General features: G+C 45.9%; 5 non-coding genes across 5 annotated transcripts; 3 read left to right on the top strand and 2 right to left on the bottom strand.

Moving 5' to 3' along the window:
- Positions 1 to 2428: 2428 nt before the first annotated feature.
- On the bottom strand, positions 2429 to 2510 carry trnaf-aaa (transfer RNA phenylalanine (anticodon AAA)). The gene has a single exon. It is a non-coding gene; the product is annotated as a tRNA-Phe (tRNA).
- A 2896-nt stretch (positions 2511 to 5406) lies between these two features.
- Positions 5407 to 5479, top strand: trnar-ccu (transfer RNA arginine (anticodon CCU)). Its single transcript has one exon. It is a non-coding gene; the product is annotated as a tRNA-Arg (tRNA).
- Positions 5480 to 9064: 3585 nt separating this feature from the next.
- On the top strand, positions 9065 to 9146 carry trnas-aga (transfer RNA serine (anticodon AGA)). The gene has a single exon. It is a non-coding gene; the product is annotated as a tRNA-Ser (tRNA).
- Positions 9147 to 15267: 6121 nt separating this feature from the next.
- trnam-cau (transfer RNA methionine (anticodon CAU)) lies at positions 15268 to 15340 on the bottom strand. The gene has a single exon. It is a non-coding gene; the product is annotated as a tRNA-Met (tRNA).
- A 1435-nt stretch (positions 15341 to 16775) lies between these two features.
- Positions 16776 to 16848, top strand: trnav-gac (transfer RNA valine (anticodon GAC)). Its single transcript has one exon. It is a non-coding gene; the product is annotated as a tRNA-Val (tRNA).
- Positions 16849 to 18049: the final 1201 nt, after the last annotated feature.

Below are 18049 nucleotides of genomic sequence, written 5' to 3'. Positions count from 1 at the left end.
CTAGGCTTTTTTGGTCAACATTGGTCAACAGATTGGTCAACAACTGGGTAATAACTCTTAGAAAAATCTACACATTGTTCCCCTGCCTCAGCTGTGACGTTTTGTAGAACAATTCTAGCTGAAGTTGTAAAATTTCTCTTTGTTCCGTTCCTGCAAAACATCTTATTATGAACAAACAAACCACAATAATCATTTGCATCTAGGGGAATCACTCCCAAGGGTAACCCCCCTTAAAGCTATATTGTTCTACCCATCAGGTTCTGCCACTAGATAAGAGAACCTTTCCCATGAAATCATTTTTTGACCTTCATGATCCCTTCAGGGCGTACAATTAGCACAGAAGCAGCAGCTTTAGTCCACATGTTTTTCAAACAGGATATTAACGATATGATCATAACGAATAATACCAGACCCACAAATATGTATTGAACCAGAGACCCTCTCCATGTTCCTAGCACAGACTGTAGCCATGCACCAATACCCCAATCATCTGGATTGCAGGATTTACGAAGAAAATTATTTTCGCAGTAATTAATTTATTATATTTACTATATTTATTATACACGTGTAAATTAATTACTGCGGAAATAATTTACTTCGTACACTGTGCAGAGTGCCGTATACTCCTAGTTGCGGCACACACGATACATACAGTAAAAAGCCTCAGGCACTGTGTTAGATGTGTTTTCGACGTTATATATGCGTTTATTAATGTCGTCGATTTTACGGTTGCAATTCGACGTTGATTATACGTCGAGGCGACGTATATATACGTATAGCCGTATTTTCGCCGTGAATATACGTATATTCGACGAATCAATGCCCACTGGGTAAACTCTTGAGCAAACTCTGAACCAGCTCTAAGGAAACTAATCCGATTAGACGTTACTTTGACTCATCTTTTTACGCTCAGTGCTGGATTGCTCAAACTCCAGCTAGGGTTAGGGTTAGCATTCCCACGCTACTTAGACACTTTGTTTACGCTCAGTGCTGGATTTTGGGAACTTCAGGACGAGTGGGAATTTTCTCCTATCTGTCAATTCTGTTTTGTTTTGGAGACTCTTGGCTGCCTATGTTGTACAGTGCAGCGTGAAGGAAACATTTTCCAAAACTGTGTCAGCTCAAAAGTTGTAAGAAAACCTCTCCAGCTGCTTTAACTCTCTTCATTTTTGTCATTTAATGTGACACTCGATGTATAACTGGAGCCTCACATATGCAAATGGTGAGGCTCCAGTTCGACACCACTTTACAGTATCTGACAAAAGCATGGCAGACTGTGCCATGACCGGCAGATAACTTCTGCTTATTTTTACCATATTAAACATTGGAAATCCTCCCACTTGCATTTGTGACACTTGATTTTGACTCCACCTAAGACACTCTTAAATCTTCAAACACTTTTCTCTTCTCCCGCAACACTCTTGTCTGTCGGCACTATGTGGCAGCATTGCATGACAACCCATCTCACCACAGAAAGGAACCTAACAGCTTTGGTAAGAGAGGAGAAAAGAACATAGCCCGTACGGGGATTGAACCCATGACCTTGGCGTTATTAGCACCCCGCTCTAACCAACTGAACTAACCGGCCTCACGACGGTGGTCCTCTCTGTGCTGCAAAAAATCGAACTCAGGGAATTTCTTTTGCCCTCCTTTGAATAGAAAGCCGTGTAATTCAGTGTACGGGCTTTCTCGTGCAGTTTCATGGTTCTTGTAACCCAAATCCTACACTGGCCTGAAGTGTCCCCCCATTTCACAGCATTTTTCAGCTGATTTAAAATGTACCTAAAGGAGAAGCATTATTGAAGACCATCAATTACCAAGAGCTTTTGTCAAAGGTTTTGGTGGTCATTTTTAATGACCACAGAGCACTATGACCTCGGTTTTACATCTCATCCGAAAGACAGCGCCCTTTTACAACACAGCGTCTCCGTCACTATGCTGGGACATTGGGACCCGCACAGACCTCAGGGTGAGCGCCCCCCCGCCGGCACCATTAACACCGCTTCCAGCTGGAAGCTTTGTTTTTCCCTGTAGCTTACCCTCATCCGGGTACTGACCTGGCTCACACCTGCTTAGCTTCAGTGGGTTTTCAGTTGCGAGTTGCAAGGGGATGCAAGTGATGGAGCCGCTCGCTGCAAAAGCCACTGCATTGGCCGGGAATCAAACCCAAGCCTCCCGCGTGGCAGGCAAGAATTCTACCACTGAAACACCAATGCTAAGTGTCTGGGCCTTCAAAAAAGACGCTTTTTTGGTGCTCTGTGCAAAAAGCGTCGACATATGCTTCCAGCTGCAAAATGCCATTCGCGGATGCTGAAGAATTTATTTCAAGGCAGCGGGTACAAGCGATTGGGCGTTTTAAAACCACCAGGAACAACAAAGAGGCGCGCTTCTTTGCTTGCGCCGGAACACACCGACTGGAGGCGGACAACGTAGTCGGCAGGATTCGAACATGCGCAGGGAGACCCCAATGGATTTTTAGTCCATCGCCTTAACCACTCGGCCACGACTACAGCAAGCCCCACAGCCGCTGCGTTCTTGCTACAATCTTACCTGGATCGCGAGGCGCCGGCGGAAGCCTATTTCAAAGTCGTTCTCCGTTTCAAAAAAACATTTCCAAAATACAAGCCTTGCAGACAGACACGCCTCAGAGGACTTAAGGGTGGCTTCATGTCGGAATGATAAAGTCTCCCCGTCCGGACATGAAAATGCCACTTTGTTACACACAAAAAAAGAATCAACAACAGAGAAATGCCCACAAGCATTTGAAAAGCCGCACCACGTCGCACTTGAAATAGCTCTTATATTAGTGGTAGACGCAGGAATCGGCTTTTTATTTACGCTCTTACCAACGCAATGGAAAGCAAAACAAAGCAAAGCAGAGCAAAACAAAACAAACAAACGAAAACCCTCACGTCCTGCACTTGCATATAATGCCGTTACGTGCCCAAGCGGTATTGTACGTCATCCTAGCACTGCACCCCGGGTCGTACGGTATATGGGAACGAGCACACGCCACGAATCGTCTCGAATCACTCCCTACAGCTGTAAGGCGCCTTGAAGCGTGCACCCCCAACATTCTTCTTTGCGCATCTGTGAAAGGTAAACTCTTGAGCAAACTCTGAACCAGCTCTAAGGAAACTAATCCGATTAGACGTTACTTTGACTCATCTTCTTACGCTCAGTGCTGGATTGCTCAAACTCCAGCTAGGGTTAGGGTTAGCATTCCCACGCTACTTAGACACTTTGTTTACGCTCAGTGCTGGATTTTGGGAACTTCAGGACGAGTGGGAATTTTCTCCTATCTGTCCATTCTGTTTTGTTTTGGAGACTCTTGGCTGCCTATGTTGTTCAGTGCAGCGTGAAGGAAACATTTTCCAAAACTGTGTCAGCTCAAAAGTTGTAAGAAAACCTCTCCAGCTGCTTTAACTCTCTTCATTTTTGTCATTTAATGTGACACTCGATGTATAACTGGAGCCTCACATATGCAAATGGTGAGGCTCCAGTTCGACACCCAGTTCGACACCACTTTACAGTATATGACAAAAGCATGGCAGACTGTGCCGGACCAGCTGGTAACTTCCGCTTATTTTGACCATATTAAACATTGGAAATCTTCCCACTTGCATTTGTGAAACTTGATTTTGGCTCCACCTAAGACACTCTTAAATCTTCAAACACTTTTCTCTTCTCCCGCAACACACTTGTCTGTCGGCACTATGTGGCAGCGTTGCATGAAAACCCATCTCACCACGGAAAGGAACCTAACAGCTTTGGTAAGAGAGCAGAATTACCTGAAGAACTGCTTTCCATGGAAGCAGGACCAAGCGATGTAGCATTTTTATAGTACCAGGAAAGGAGAAGCGGCACTTCGCCTCTGCCGCGCAGGCACAAGTCGACGTGCGGCAGACGCCGGAGTCGGCAGGTTTCGAACCTGCGCGGGGAAGCCCCAACGCATTTCGAGCCCATCGCCTTAACCACTCGAGCACGACAAATGCGAGCCCGCCGCCACCGCATTCCTCCTATAATCAAACACGGACTGCGAGGTGGCTGTGGAAACCTTTTTAAAGTTGCTCTCCGTTAAAAAAAATACCTTTCACAAGATTTGTGCCGGCAGACAGACACGCCTCAGAGGGTTTAAGGCTGGCTTCACGTTCAAATGATAAAGTCCCCCAGTCCGGATGTCAAAATGCAACTTTGGCAGACAGAAAAAACATCAACAAACCAAAAATGTGGACAAGGATTTTACAAGCTGCACCACACTGCACTTTCAAAAGCATTTACATTCGTGTTAGACGCAGGAATTGCCTTTGATTTGCGCGCTTACGAACGCCATGGAAAACGAAACAAAACTAAAGCCCTCAGCTCCTGCACTTGATTATAATGCCGTTACGTGTCGAAGCAGGAATTTACGTCATCCTACCACTGCAACACGGGGAATAGAGGGAAATGAGCACAAGCTACGAATTGTCTCTAATCAGTCCCTACAGTTGTAAGACGCCTGGAAGCGTGCACCCCCATCGTTAATCTTTGCGCATCTGTGCAAGGTAAACTCTGGAGCAGTCTCTGAAACGGCTCAAAGGAAACACGTGATTGATTCCATGTGCATCTGGGGTTCATTTCTTATTTACATTTAATTCAAGGGAAAGGCTTGGGTCAGTTTCAGACGGCCTCCAACAGCGAGATTCAAGCGCCCCACCTTCAGCCCAATCTGCGCCGCCAGAACGCCAACGGCTCCTCTGGTCTCCGGGGTGCAGTTGTGACCCCGTAACCTAAAGTGTTGGTGGCAGACAAATGGAGACTAACAGGTGATGTCCTAGGACATGACTACATTGTGACACTCGGTGGGGATGGTGACCATTGCTTGGAAAAGAGTGCGAGGCCCCTTTATAAAAACATTTTGTTAACAGGCATTCTGCCTCAGCCTAAACACCTATAGCTTGCAAAGCGCATGCTATTAGACAGGCACCTCTGCAAGACCTTAAGAGTCTCTTAAACTAGTGATAGTAAGGTGTTCCCAATGGGCGATGTTTGGCTTTCAAATCATCTCTCTGTGGAAGCGCCGAGATGCAGCTGTTTAAGGCTTAGAAGCAGCTGACTGTTTCACTACCTAGCTGATTACTGTCAGTCAGGGAGCTCAGAGGTGAAAAGCCTGTCTGAGAGACAATTCGCCGTCGATCAGTTCAATATGTTCCGTACCAGCTCGGCGCACCTGAGATCATCTTGGTAGCCGTGTAGCTCAGATGAGTGAGAGCGTGTGTGTGTGTACCACCGTGATTGGATGCCGGTCCTTCTCAGGTCACAGTAAACCTTCTGCTGCCTAACTTTCCTAATTTTGGGGATCCCTTTGAAAAAGCAAAGGAAAAAAAAAACTGGCTCTTCATCAGCGTGATCGACCCAACCCAGTGTGCCCCAGTGGCCTAATGGATAAGGCACTGGCCTCCTAAGCCAGGGATTGTGGGTTTGAGTCCCATCTGGGGTGCTCCTGTCCCATTTTGAGCGTACAAATGTCCTTGTGATTTGCAAAGCTGCAATCCCACCTTACTCAGTGAGTGTCTCTGCTTTTCTCTCACATACAGTTGGGAGAAAAACTTTTGTAAACAGCCCTTCGGAATGATGTGGATTTCTGCATGAATGGCTCCTAACATGTGATCTTATCTTTATCTAAGTCATAATAATTAATAAAGAGAGTCTGATTTAACAAACAACACACGCCCAACATTTGACATTGCTGTTTCTTTATTGACCAAATGGTTTAAACAATCAAGGTCATTGATGGAAAAAGTATGTGAACCCTTATATTAAGGAGCTAGTGGAACCTCCTTTATGACAAAAACCTCAACCCCCACTTTCTGTAGCGGTTGGTCAGACCTGAGCAGCGGTTAGGAGGTATTTTGGCCTATTCCTCTATGCAAAACTATTTCAGTTCATGTATATTTTTGGGATGTCTTGCGCTGAACGGCCTGCTTCAGATCACGCCACAGCACTTCAATGGGATTGGGGTCAGGACTCTTACTTGGCCATCCCAAAATACGGAATTTCTTCTGTTTCAGCCACTCTGTTGTTGATGTACTCCTTTGTTTTTGTCATGCTGCATGACCCAGCGTCTTTCGAGTTTTAGATCACAGGCAGACACCCTGACATTCTGCTGTAGAATTTCCTGATACATCTTGGAATTCATCGGTCCCTCGATGATTGCAAGCCGTACAGCTTCCGCCATGCTTCCCAGGTGGGATGAGGTTTTGGAGTTGGTATGCAGTGTTTTGTTATCTCCAAACATAACGCTGTGCACATTTACCAACAAGTTCAACTTTTGTCACATCTGTCCACAGAACATTGTTCCAGGAGTTGCTGTGGAACATCCATGTGGTCTTTAGGAAACTTGAGAGGGGCAGTGGTGGTTTTTTTGGGGGGGAGAGCAATGGTTTCCTCCATGGTGACCTCGCATGATCACCACTCCTGTTCAGATTTCTTCTTATGGTGGACTCATGAACACAGACGTAAGACAAAGTCAACCACCTGTTCGCTAGATCCCATCCCCACTCAGCTAGTCAAAGATTCCCTCGAAGGACTGGCAGGACCTATAATTAGTATGATGAATGCATCGCTTGCGTCAGGCGTTGTACCTGATCAATTTAAGGTAGCGGTTGTTAGACCGCTCCTTAAGAAGTCAAATTTGGATCCACAAGTTCTTAACAACTACAGGCCTGTCTCAAAGGTCCCATTTCAATCTAAAAGTCTTGGGAGAATAGTTGTTGCCCAACGTCAATCGTATCTGGATTCAAATAATATACTTGAGAAATTTCAGTCTGGTTTCTGAAACTGCATTAACAAGAGTCGTACATGATATTCTCTTAGCTACTGATGCGGGGAATGAAACAGTGCTTGTGCTTCTAGATCTTAGAGCTGCCTTTGACATGGTTGACCTCTCTGTTTTGTTACACAGGCTTGAGTTTGAGGTTGGCTTATTACCCGCTGCCTTGGAAATAAGTTCTTCAGCGTCCGCGAATGGCATTTTGCAGCTGGAAGCAGATGTCGACGCGTTTTGCACAGAGCACCAAAAAAGCGTCTTTTTTGAAGGCCTAGGCACTGAGCATTGGTGGTTCAGTGGTAGAATTCTCGCCTGCCACGCGGGAGGCTCGGTTTCGATTCCTGGCCAATGCAGTGGCTTTTGCAGCGAGCGGCTCCATCACTTGCATCCCCTTGCAACTCGCAACTCAAAAAACCCACTGAAGCTAAGCAGGTGTGAGCCAGGTCAGTACCCGGATGAGGGTGAGCTACAGGGAAAAACAAAGCTTCCAGCTGGAAGCGGTGTTAATGGTGCCGGCGGTGGGGCGCTCACCCTGAGGTCTGTGCGGGTCCCAATGCCCCAGTATAGTGACGGAGATGCTGTGTTGTAAAAGGGCGCTGTCTTTTGGATGAGATGTAAAACCGAGGTCACAGCGCTCTGTGGTCATTCAAAATGACCACCAAAACCTTTGACAAAAGCTCTTGGTAATTGATGGTCTTCAATAATGCTTCTCCTTTAGGTACATTTTAAATCAGCTGAAAAATGCTGTGAAATGGGGGGGCACTTCAGGCCAGTGTAGGATTTGGGTTACAAGAACCATGAAACTGCACGAGAAAGCCCGTACACTGAATTACACGGCTTTCTATTCAAAGGAGGACAAAAGAAATTCCCTGAGTTAGATTTTTTGCAGCACAGAGAGGAGCACTGTTGTGAGGCCGGTTAGCTCAGTTGGTTCGAGCGTGGTGCTAATAATGCCAAGGTCACGGGGTCGAGCCCCGTACTGGCCAGGTCCTTTTCTCCTCTCTTACCAAAGCTGTTAGGTTCCTTTCCGTGGTGAGAGGGGTTTTCATGCAACGCTGCCACATAGTGCCGACAGACAAGAGTGTTGCGGGAGCAAAGAAAAGTGTTTGAAGATTTAAGAGTGTCTTAGGTGGAGCCAAAATCAAGTGTCACAAATACAAGTGGGAGGATTTCCAATGTTTAATATGGTAAAAATAAGCGGAAGTTATCTGCCGGTCCGGCACAGTCTGCCATGCTTTTGTCATATACTGTAAAGTGGTGTCGAACTGGGTGTCGAACTGGAGCCTCACCATTTGCATATGTGAGGCTCCAGTTATACATCGAGTGTCACATTAAATGACAAAAATGAAGAGAGTTAAAGCAGCTGGAGAGGTTTTCTTACAACTTTTGAGCTGACACAGTTTTGGAAAATGTTTCCTTCACGCTGCACTGTACAACATAGGCAGCCAAGAGTCTCCAAAACAAAACAGAATTGACAGATAGGAGAAAATTCCCACTCGTCCTGAAGTTCCCAAAATCCAGCACTGAGCGTAAACAAAGTGTCTAAGTAGCGTGGGAATGCTAACCCTAACCCTAGCTGGAGTTTGAGCAATCCAGCACTGAGCGTAAAAAGATGAGTCAAAGTAACGTCTAATCGGATTAGTTTCCTTAGAGCTGGTTCAGAGTTTGTTCAAGAGTTTACCTTTCACACATGCGCAAAGAAGAATGTTGGGGGTGCACGCTTCAAGGCGCCTTACAGCTGTAGGGAGTGATTCGAGACGATTCGTGGCGTGTGCTCGTTCCCATATACCGTACGCCCCGGAGTGCAGTGCTAAGATGATGTACAATACCGCTTGGACACGTAACGGCGTTATACGCAAGGTTTTCGTTTGTTTGTTTTGTTTTGCTCTGCTTTGCTTTGTTTTGCTTTCCATTGCGTTGGTAAGAGCGTAAATAAAAAGGCGATTCCTGCGTCTACCACTAATGTAAGAGCTATTTCAAGTGCGACGTGGTGCGGCTTTTCAAATGCTTGTGGGCATTTCTCTGTTGTTGATTCTTTTTTTGTGTGTAACAAAGTGGCATTTTCATGTCCGGACGGGGAGACTTTATCATTCCGACATGAAGCCACCCTTAAGTCCTCTGAGGCGTGTCTGTCTGCAAGGCTTGTATTTTGGAAATGTTTTTTTGAAACGGAGAACGACTTTGAAATAGGCTTCCGCCGGCGCCTCGCGATCCAGGTAAGATTGTAGCAAGAACGAAGCGGCAGTGGGGCTTGCTGTAGTCGTGGCCGAGTGGTTAAGGCGATGGACTAGAAATCCATTGGGGTCTCCCCGCGCAGGTTCGAATCCTGCCGACTACGTTATCCGCCTCCAGTCGGTGTGTTTCGGCGCAAGCAAAGAAGCGCGCCTCTTTGCTGTTCCTGGTGGTTTTAAAACGCCCAATCGCTTGTACCCGCTGCCTTGGAAATAAGTTCTTCAGCGTCCGCGAATGGCATTTTGCAGCTGGAAGCATATGTCGACGCGTTTTGCACAGAGCACCAAAAAAGCGTCTTTTTTGAAGACCCAGGCACTGAGCATTGGTGGTTCAGTGGTAGAATTCTTGCCTGCCACGCGGGAGGCTCCGGTTCGATTCCCGGCCAATGCAGTCGCTTTTGGAGCGAGCGGCTCCATCACTTGCATCCCCTTGCAACTCGCAACTCAAAAAACCCACTGAAGCTAAGCAGGTGTGAGCCAGGTCAGTACCCGGATGAGGGTGAGCTACAGGGAAAAACAAAGCTTCCAGCTGGAAGCGGTGTTAATGGTGCCGGCGGTGGGGCGCTCACCCTGAGGTCTGTGCGGGTCCCAATGCCCCAGTATAGTGACGGAGATGCTGTGTTGTAAAAGGGCGCTGTCTTTTGGATGAGATGTAAAACCGAGGTCACAGCGCTCTGTGGTCATTCAAAATGACCACCAAAACCTTTGACAAAAGCTCTTGGTAATTGATGGTCTTCAATAATGCTTCTCCTTTAGGTACATTTTAAATCAGCTGAAAAATGCTGTGAAATGGGGGGGCACTTCAGGCCAGTGTAGGATTTGGGTTACAAGAACCATGAAACTGCACGAGAAAGCCCGTACACTGAATTACACGGCTTTCTATTCAAAGGAGGACAAAAGAAATTCCCTGAGTTCGATTTTTTGCAGCACAGAGAGGAGCACTGTTGTGAGGCCGGTTAGCTCAGTTGGTTCGAGCGTGGTGCTAATAATGCCAAGGTCACGGGGTCGAGCCCCGTACTGGCCAGGTCCTTTTCTCCTCTCTTACCAAAGCTGTTAGGTTCCTTTCCGTGGTGAGAGGGGTTGTCATGCAACGCTGCCACATAGTGCCGACAGACAAGAGTGTTGCGGGAGCAGAGAAAAGTGTTTGAAGATTTAAGAGTGTCTTAGGTGGAGCCAAAATCAAGTGTCACAAATACAAGTGGTTGGATTTCCAATGTTTAATATGGTAAAAATAAGCGGAAGTTATCTGCCGGTCCGGCACAGTCTGCCATGCTTTTGTCATATACTGTAAAGTGGTGTCGAACTGGGTGTCGAACTGGAGCCTCACCATTTGCATATGTGAGGCTCCAGTTATACATCGAGTGTCACATTAAATGACAAAAATGAAGAGAGTTAAAGCAGCTGGAGAGGTTTTCTTACAACTTTTGAGCTGACACAGTTTTGGAAAATGTTTCCTTCACGCTGCACTGTACAACATAGGCAGCCAAGAGTCTCCAAAACAAAACAGAATTGACAGATAGGAGAAAATTCCCACTCATCCTGAAGTTCCCAAAATCCAGCACTGAGCGTAAACAAAGTGTCTAAGTAGCGTGGGAATGCTAACCCTAACCCTAGCTGGAGTTTGAGCAATCCAGCACTGAGCGTAAAAAGATGAGTCAAAGTAACGTCTAATCGGATTAGTTTCCTTAGAGCTGGTTCAGAGTTTGCTCAAGAGTTTACCCAGTGGGCATTGATTCGTCGAATATACATATATTCACGGCGAAAATACGGCTATACGTATATATACGTCGCCTCGACGTATAATCAACGTCGAATTGCAACCGTAAAATCGACGACATTAATAAACGCATATATAACGTCGAAAACACATCTAACACAGTGCCTGAGGCTTTTTACTGTATGTATCGTGTGTGCCGCAACTAGGAGTATACGGCTCTCTGCACAGTGTACGAAGTAAATTATTTTCGCAGTAATTAATTTACACGTGTATAATAAATATAGTAAATATAATAAATTAATTACTGCAAAAATAATTTTCTTCGTAAATCCTTCAATCCAGATGATTGGGGCATTGGTGCATGGCTACAGTCTGTGCTAGGAATATGGAGAGGGTCTCTGGTTCAATACATATTTGTGGGTCTGGTATTATTCGTTATGATCATATCGTTAATATCCTGTTTGAAAAACATGTGGACTAAAGCTGCTGCTTCTGTGCTAATTGTACGCCCTGAAGGGATCATGAAGGTCAAAAAATGATTTCATGGGAAAGGTTCTCTTATCTAGTGGCAGAACCTGATGGGTAGAACAATACAGTTTTAAGGGGGGTTACCCTTGGGAGTGATTCCCCTAGATGCAAATGATTATTGTGGTTTGTTTGTTCATAATAAGATGTTTTGCAGGAACGGAACAAAGAGAAATTTTACAACTTCAGCTAGAATTGTTCTGCAAAATGTCACAGCTGAGGCAGGGGAACAATGTGTAGATTTTTCTAAGAGTTATTACCCAGTTGTTGACCGATCTGTTGACCAATGCTGACCAAAATAGCCCAGGATTATGCTGGGCTCCAGCCCACAGGGATTTACCTGTGCTGTAAGAACTAATGAGTGAATAAGGAGACTGGATTCTGGTGAAAGACTTCAGGAAAAAGAAATGGTGTTCACTCAGGTGGAGGGGGCTGTACCAGGTGCTGCTGACCACTGCCACTGCTGTGAAGGTCACAGAAATGGTGCCCTGGATTCATGCTTCCCACTGTAAAAAGGTCACAAACGAACTGAGCAAAGCACAGGAGTGATGTCTCCACAAGGACAGATGGGGATAACCTGCTTGGGACTGATGTGCACAGCCTTTTTCCTTTTTATGTAGAAGCCTGTCACCACCCCAAAAGAGGAAGAATCTAAACACGAAGCCTCTTTGTATACAAACTGGCTGAATGAAACTGATAATGAGGGGGATATGAGTAATTTGTGGTATAAATTTATAAATCATACTGTAAAGTTAAAGAAATTTAATGCATCTTGTTATATATGTGCTTTAATGCCTCATTCTACAGCCTCACCCATGCGACTTTTTATGAAATGTACTCTTTTATTAATATCACGTTAGAAGGCTTAGACGCTATCAAACAAGAATTAAGGGGAGTTCGATTAATGGCACTTCAGAACAGGTTCGTGCTGGACCTTCAAAATGCAGCATCTGGAGGAGTCTATGCTTTAGTAGGAGACTCCTGTTGTACATATATTCCAGCTAATGACTATGATTACGGAAATCTTACGCTCGCTATTCAGCATTTGAAAGAACTAAAAGACAAGGTGAATAAAGAGAGAGGCATAAAAGATACACCGGCTTTTCTCTCCTGGTTAGAATCACTGTTTGGGCCAGGGGGAATGTTTTTCTTTTAAGTTACTAACACCGATTATAGGGGCTGTGATACTTGTCTTCCTGTTTTTATGTTGCTGTATGACATGTATTATTCCAATGCTTCGAAATATGGAAATATGGTACCTAGGGGGATAAACTGTTCATCCTTCCAGTCTGGAGAATTGGCAGCTGTCTGACGTCAGTAAGTGATCCTTAAAAAATTAATAGTTCCATGACAGTGTGCATCACCAGAAAATCAATTTCAATGCATTAAAACTCTTGTTATCCTTCTGATCATTGAAGTGTCATTGCCCCAGCACTGTATACTCTTACTTTTGACGCCTGTCTGAAGTTGGATCCATTTCTAAGAATGGTGACTCACATATCCTCATGCTCAACTTTGGCTCAACCACACAAACTATGAAGTTAATCATCTGCTTTTGCTCCAAGATTTATGTTACTAGGCTCTCTCCTGGGGATCCTCGTGTTCAAATATTGCCCTTATTGTGGATGATCCATGACAGAATTCAGGGAATTCAGAATTCTGATACCTCAGCTCAGATTCTGACTGGGCAGACTGTCATTGCCTGGTGTGAATGTGTGCATATCTGTTTTTGTGCATGTTCTGTGGCCTGTTGTACAGTACATCACAAATGAAAGGGAAATGGAAAACTAAAATAAGACTCAAGTGTTTTATCTTTCATTAACAGTGTTTCATTAGTATCTGTGCTAGATCCTGTCATCCACTGCTTACCACGACAGGCTCTAGCACAGGATAGCAGCTAATACATTTAACAATCTCACTGCACAATGTTGTATATTCAAGGGCTGATCTTCTGTACTTTTTCTTTCACTTTTCATTTCCTAGAAACTCAGTCCTGCCAGGAATAATCTGAGAACAAAATCAATCTGAGTGAAAATCTAAGCAGAGGAAGATTGTTTTACAGAGTCAACAAGGTCTAATTCAAGGTCATCAGCACTAACAACATTCTCTCTGGAGACAGGCGATAAGAAAATTGAAAGTGTGTATTGTTACACAACAGCAGAGACTATGAGTTATGCTATCATGAGAGTGGTGATGGATTTTTTTCATTGCTTAGTTTTGCAGGTTCTGTACATTTGAACATTCAAAGTGACTAAAGTAAAGGAGTTTTCCCTTTTTACCACATAATTCCCAAAGATCAACACTAATAGAAAGCCTAATTCCAGCCAAGATTCAATTACTGTCTCTCAGGCATCCCAGCAGTGGATTTCATGACTTCAGACAGCCATCTTTATCAGTGGAGAACTCAATGCTCTGAGGTTTACTGGCAGAGTCTCACACTGGGTAATATGTTGGTAAATAATGTCCTATGGAATTTTACTATTGATCAATTCTACTATGGAACTGCGATGTGTCCTGAAAAAATCTTCTATGATAGTGGTACAGTCCATCACACCCCACCTACAGCCTTTAAAAGAGAAAAAAAAACTGACAACAACAAAGTAAGTCTGTGGTGTAATCAACTAAGTCTTGCAAACATACTTAACCTCTTCCAGCTACCAACATTACAAATGCTGTTTACACATTAGATGGTTATTTTTTGGCTTCTGATATTATGGTGGAAAAAGAGCCCTGGAATCTTTGTAGAAGGACAAAAGACGGAAAGAACAGGCAGTGTAACCATGGCGAAGAGAAGGGAAATATTGGAGAGAGCTTTTTTCATACACTTTTTATCATTGTTTTTCCAGCCCAACAATGATCAACAAATATGGGCAGGCGTCCTGTGCCAAATCCAATCTACCTTTCTTCCAAGCATACAGGAATGTCAGTGAATTAAATATTGACATATGAAAATACCCAAAAATATGCAATCACACATATGCAGTTTGAGCAAACATAAGACAATGAATGCAACGGGGCATATTCTGAGGGAGATGCGGTCAATCAGGTTGCAGGAAAACCACGCTATGCTTTTTTTTGAGATCCTGAAAAGGACAGAGGGGCCATGTATATGTGTGCAGCTGGATATGTACTTGCAGGTGGCGTAGCAAATTCTGCTGAAGCCCCACTGCCTGGTGTGGACGGTAGCTGTGCATGTTGCAGCAGAATTGTGCATGTGAGATCAAGGGGGCATGTCATGTGTTTGAGCACTTCACTCCCTTCCGGAAGCACGTGATTCCCTGAGTCCCAAAAATTTGGACGGTAGCTGTGCATGTTGCAGCAGAATTGTGCATGTGAGATCAAGGGGGCATGTCATTTGTTTGAGCACTTCACTCCCTTCCGGAAGCACGTGATTCCCTGAGTCCCAAAAATTTGTAAGTTCTTTGGATGACCTGTGGACCGATCTTTCACGATGAAGAATTCCTTAAGAAGAATAGATCTCGGCCCACCATCCCAATGCCTCCATCTCAAAACAGCAACCTCCCACTGCCCTTAGTCTGCAAGGCAGTCCTTTCAAGTGCGATGATGACGCCGGGACCTTCGTTGCCTATTGTACGAGCTGAACTTTTGTGCTCATCAATTCAACGCTCTTTCCATCAACTCATCTTGTCTTTTGACGCTTCGTGTTTTGTGCTCCTTTGACTATCGGCATATCAGGTGACTGCAAACACTGAAGTTCTTGCTTACGGAGTGTGGAACAGTGTTTTCAAGTGATCGCTGTTCTGTCATGTTGACGCCGAGTGAATCTTTCTTTGGCAACATGGGCAGGCTGACAGCAGTGCGAGCTAAAGTAATGTCAAATTTCTTGACTTATTTCTGAATGTGAATGTTCTTTAGAAAAGGGATGCGGCGTTGCTTCTCCCCCGTGTAAAGGTCACGCATTCCAGACTTGGTATGAGCGAACAGTTGCCGCAAGTGTTTGAAAAGAGCAAGAGAGGAAGCAGCCCTGCCCCGTGTGAGGATCAAACTCAGGACCTTCAGATGATGAGACTGACGCGCTACCAACTACGCCAACGAGGCCAGCTGCAGTACACAGCCGGAAAGTTTGCCTCATATGGATTTCAGTCGCCCGTTCCCTAATCTTTAGACGCCCTCTGCTGGATGTTGCATTTGCCTTTTGATCTCACCGATACTTTTTTGGTCTGTTTCTGTTGCGAGTCCGTTTTTCAGATCTCACCTAGCACAAGTCTCTCTGGCTGAAGTGGCCTCTCTGCTTCAGCATCGTGCCCTCACTCAGCCATTAAAAACGTCACTCGGACTTCTGACATGCTGACATGAAATGTCAAGAGAGAGTGGCGGAGACGCTTAAGGCAGAGAGAAGATGAAGAGGGGGCGTGGCTGCGAAATGATTGACAGCTGCATGACGCTCTCCATGCAAGGCGTGACCACAGGCTAAAGGACACCTTTCGGCACATCAAGCTCTAAGCACACACCTGGAGGACGTGGGAAATGATCCCGCTACCTCTCGCATGCAAAGCGAGCGCTGTACCATGCAAGCTAACCCCCCTCACTGGGGCTCATGCCTCAGTGTCGCCTAGTGCCGCTTGTTCCCCTCTTACCGGGTGCAGTTCACTGCCCTTCGTCTGCAAGGCAGTCGTGTAATTGCGGCTTTCTTGACTTATTGATGAAGGTCTGACTGGACGAGCGAATGACGCCTCCCCCCGTCCTCAAGCTCGCTGACAGAATAAAATGGAAAGTGCTGCCGTGGCTCATTGGTTTAGGGGTATGATTCTCGCTTAGGGTGTGGGAGGTCCTGGGATCAACTCGCGGATGAGCTCTTGTGTGCTCTTTTTGTCCTCGTCCACAAGACTGGGAACTGATATCCACATCACCTTGCAGCATCTGGTTATGGCAAACGATGGAATGTGACTAATGACTGAACGAGCCTGGTGAATACTCATCACGTGGCACAATGAGAGCGTGCAGTCAGCTGTCCAAGGCAGCAACCTCATTGCTCGTTCAAAAGAACACGTACTGAAAACTCATCACCACTATGTCGTAAATGAGCACCGCGATCGCTTGTTGTCATGCGTCCTTACTTGGGAAATGCAGAAGCAAAAACTGCCCTCTCTCAGCCACCGAAACGTGTGCGGCTCACCTTGCACTCTCTGCGCCTCGCATATTTATGGAGCTGTCTGCTCTTCTTTCTGTTGAAGTACGCAAGTTACGGGGCGTACTGCAGACTATGATGTGCTCAATGACAGCTTTCAAGATTTGAAAACTATGAGCTTGATGGCTCAAGTCGAACGAATGTAGTTGTTACGCAATTGATGATGAAACGCACGTATTCTAACGATTCGTGAGAGTATGTTCTAAAGGTCCCTGGCTCGATCCCGGGTTTCGGCATTTTGTTTCATCGCACCCTTTGTTCCTCTCTCCAGCGCCCCCTGCCTAAAGTGACGCTTCCCTTTCTCAGCCCGAAACGCAAGCGAGACACCAGCAGCTGTCCCTGCAGGTTTCCGTAGTGTAGCAGCTATCACGTTCGCCTGACACGCGAAATGTCCCCGGTTCGAGACCGGGCGGAAACAGCCTCGTTTTGCACGCTCCTGTACTTCACAGAGGTATTGAGTGACCGGTCATTTGTTCCCAATGTATTTCCGGTGCCTTCATGCACTCTTGTACCAAACGCACGTTCCTTCTGTACGCGGAGCTGATCATTTGCAATTGGGCTGTGCCGACAGACCAGGACGAGCTCTGTCGGCTCAAAAGCAGCGCAGGACCTGCAAGAACAACAGAAAGATTAGCATCCAGCGGGGGCTTCTTAGTGAGCCCAAGATCTCATCAAGAATCGGCTCCAGCAACAGGGCTGGGCGCATTGTTCCATTCTCCGACCACTCTCGGTGTAAACAAGTCCCTCCTGGTCTCTGCTTGAATTGCACTTTCCTGCGTTTGCTTTGGTGTAACTGGCTTCCCCTGCATGGGCGAATGTGAAGAAGATCCTTATTAAGTCATTGAAGAAACCCGAGAAGAGGTCGGAGTGGCCTCTGTCGTTCATCAACGATCCAGTCAGGCAGTACTCCTCTGTAAAGCGCCGTTCGTTCACATCGATTGGCTTTTTTTTGCCTTAATTCGTGCAAGTAGTAAAAGCGGATGACCCTATTCTGCTGTGACCCGGATTCGAACCGGAGTTGTTGCGGCCACAACGCAAAGTACTGACCACTATACGATCACGGCGAGTTACCGATACACACGTGGCAGGGCGGAAAAGGCTGTGCTCTCTTCGTGTGACATAATTCGGAAAAGTCCTGACGTTGCATTTCAACTGAGTCCCAGTATACATCGACCCTTCGACACTCTGAGTGACAACTCTCTTGCGTTTTCTCATATTTATGTAGTTTGCTTGCATGATGCCAGGAACAGCACAGGTTGTTCGCTGCCGTATGGTCTAGTGGTTAGGATTCCTGGTTTTCACCCACGTGGCCCTGGTTCGACTCCCGGTATGGGAACGTGTCAGTTTTGCCTCCTGCTTTCCAAAAGATCAGCACCGTGTACGAAGGAGCCGCATTAAAACTACTCGAACGTGCAAAACGTGCGAGAAGAGGGGGCGCTTGTTTCCAGCCGAAACTTCTCGCGTGTGAGACGAGCTGACCATCGCTGCAGGAAGTGGGAGGGTTACTCTGGTAGACAGGGCTGACCTTCGGCAATAGGATTTATACTCTCCAAGATGATATTTGCACTTTCTGGAGAGGTGATTTTCTCCACGTCAGTAGCCCGATTTCGTCGATTGCG

The sequence above is a fragment of the Lepisosteus oculatus genome, unplaced genomic scaffold, assembly GCF_040954835.1.
Source record: "Lepisosteus oculatus isolate fLepOcu1 unplaced genomic scaffold, fLepOcu1.hap2 HAP2_SCAFFOLD_48, whole genome shotgun sequence".
Taxonomy (NCBI): Eukaryota; Metazoa; Chordata; class Actinopteri; order Semionotiformes; family Lepisosteidae; genus Lepisosteus; species Lepisosteus oculatus.
This window is presented reverse-complemented; position numbering and strand designations above follow the sequence as displayed.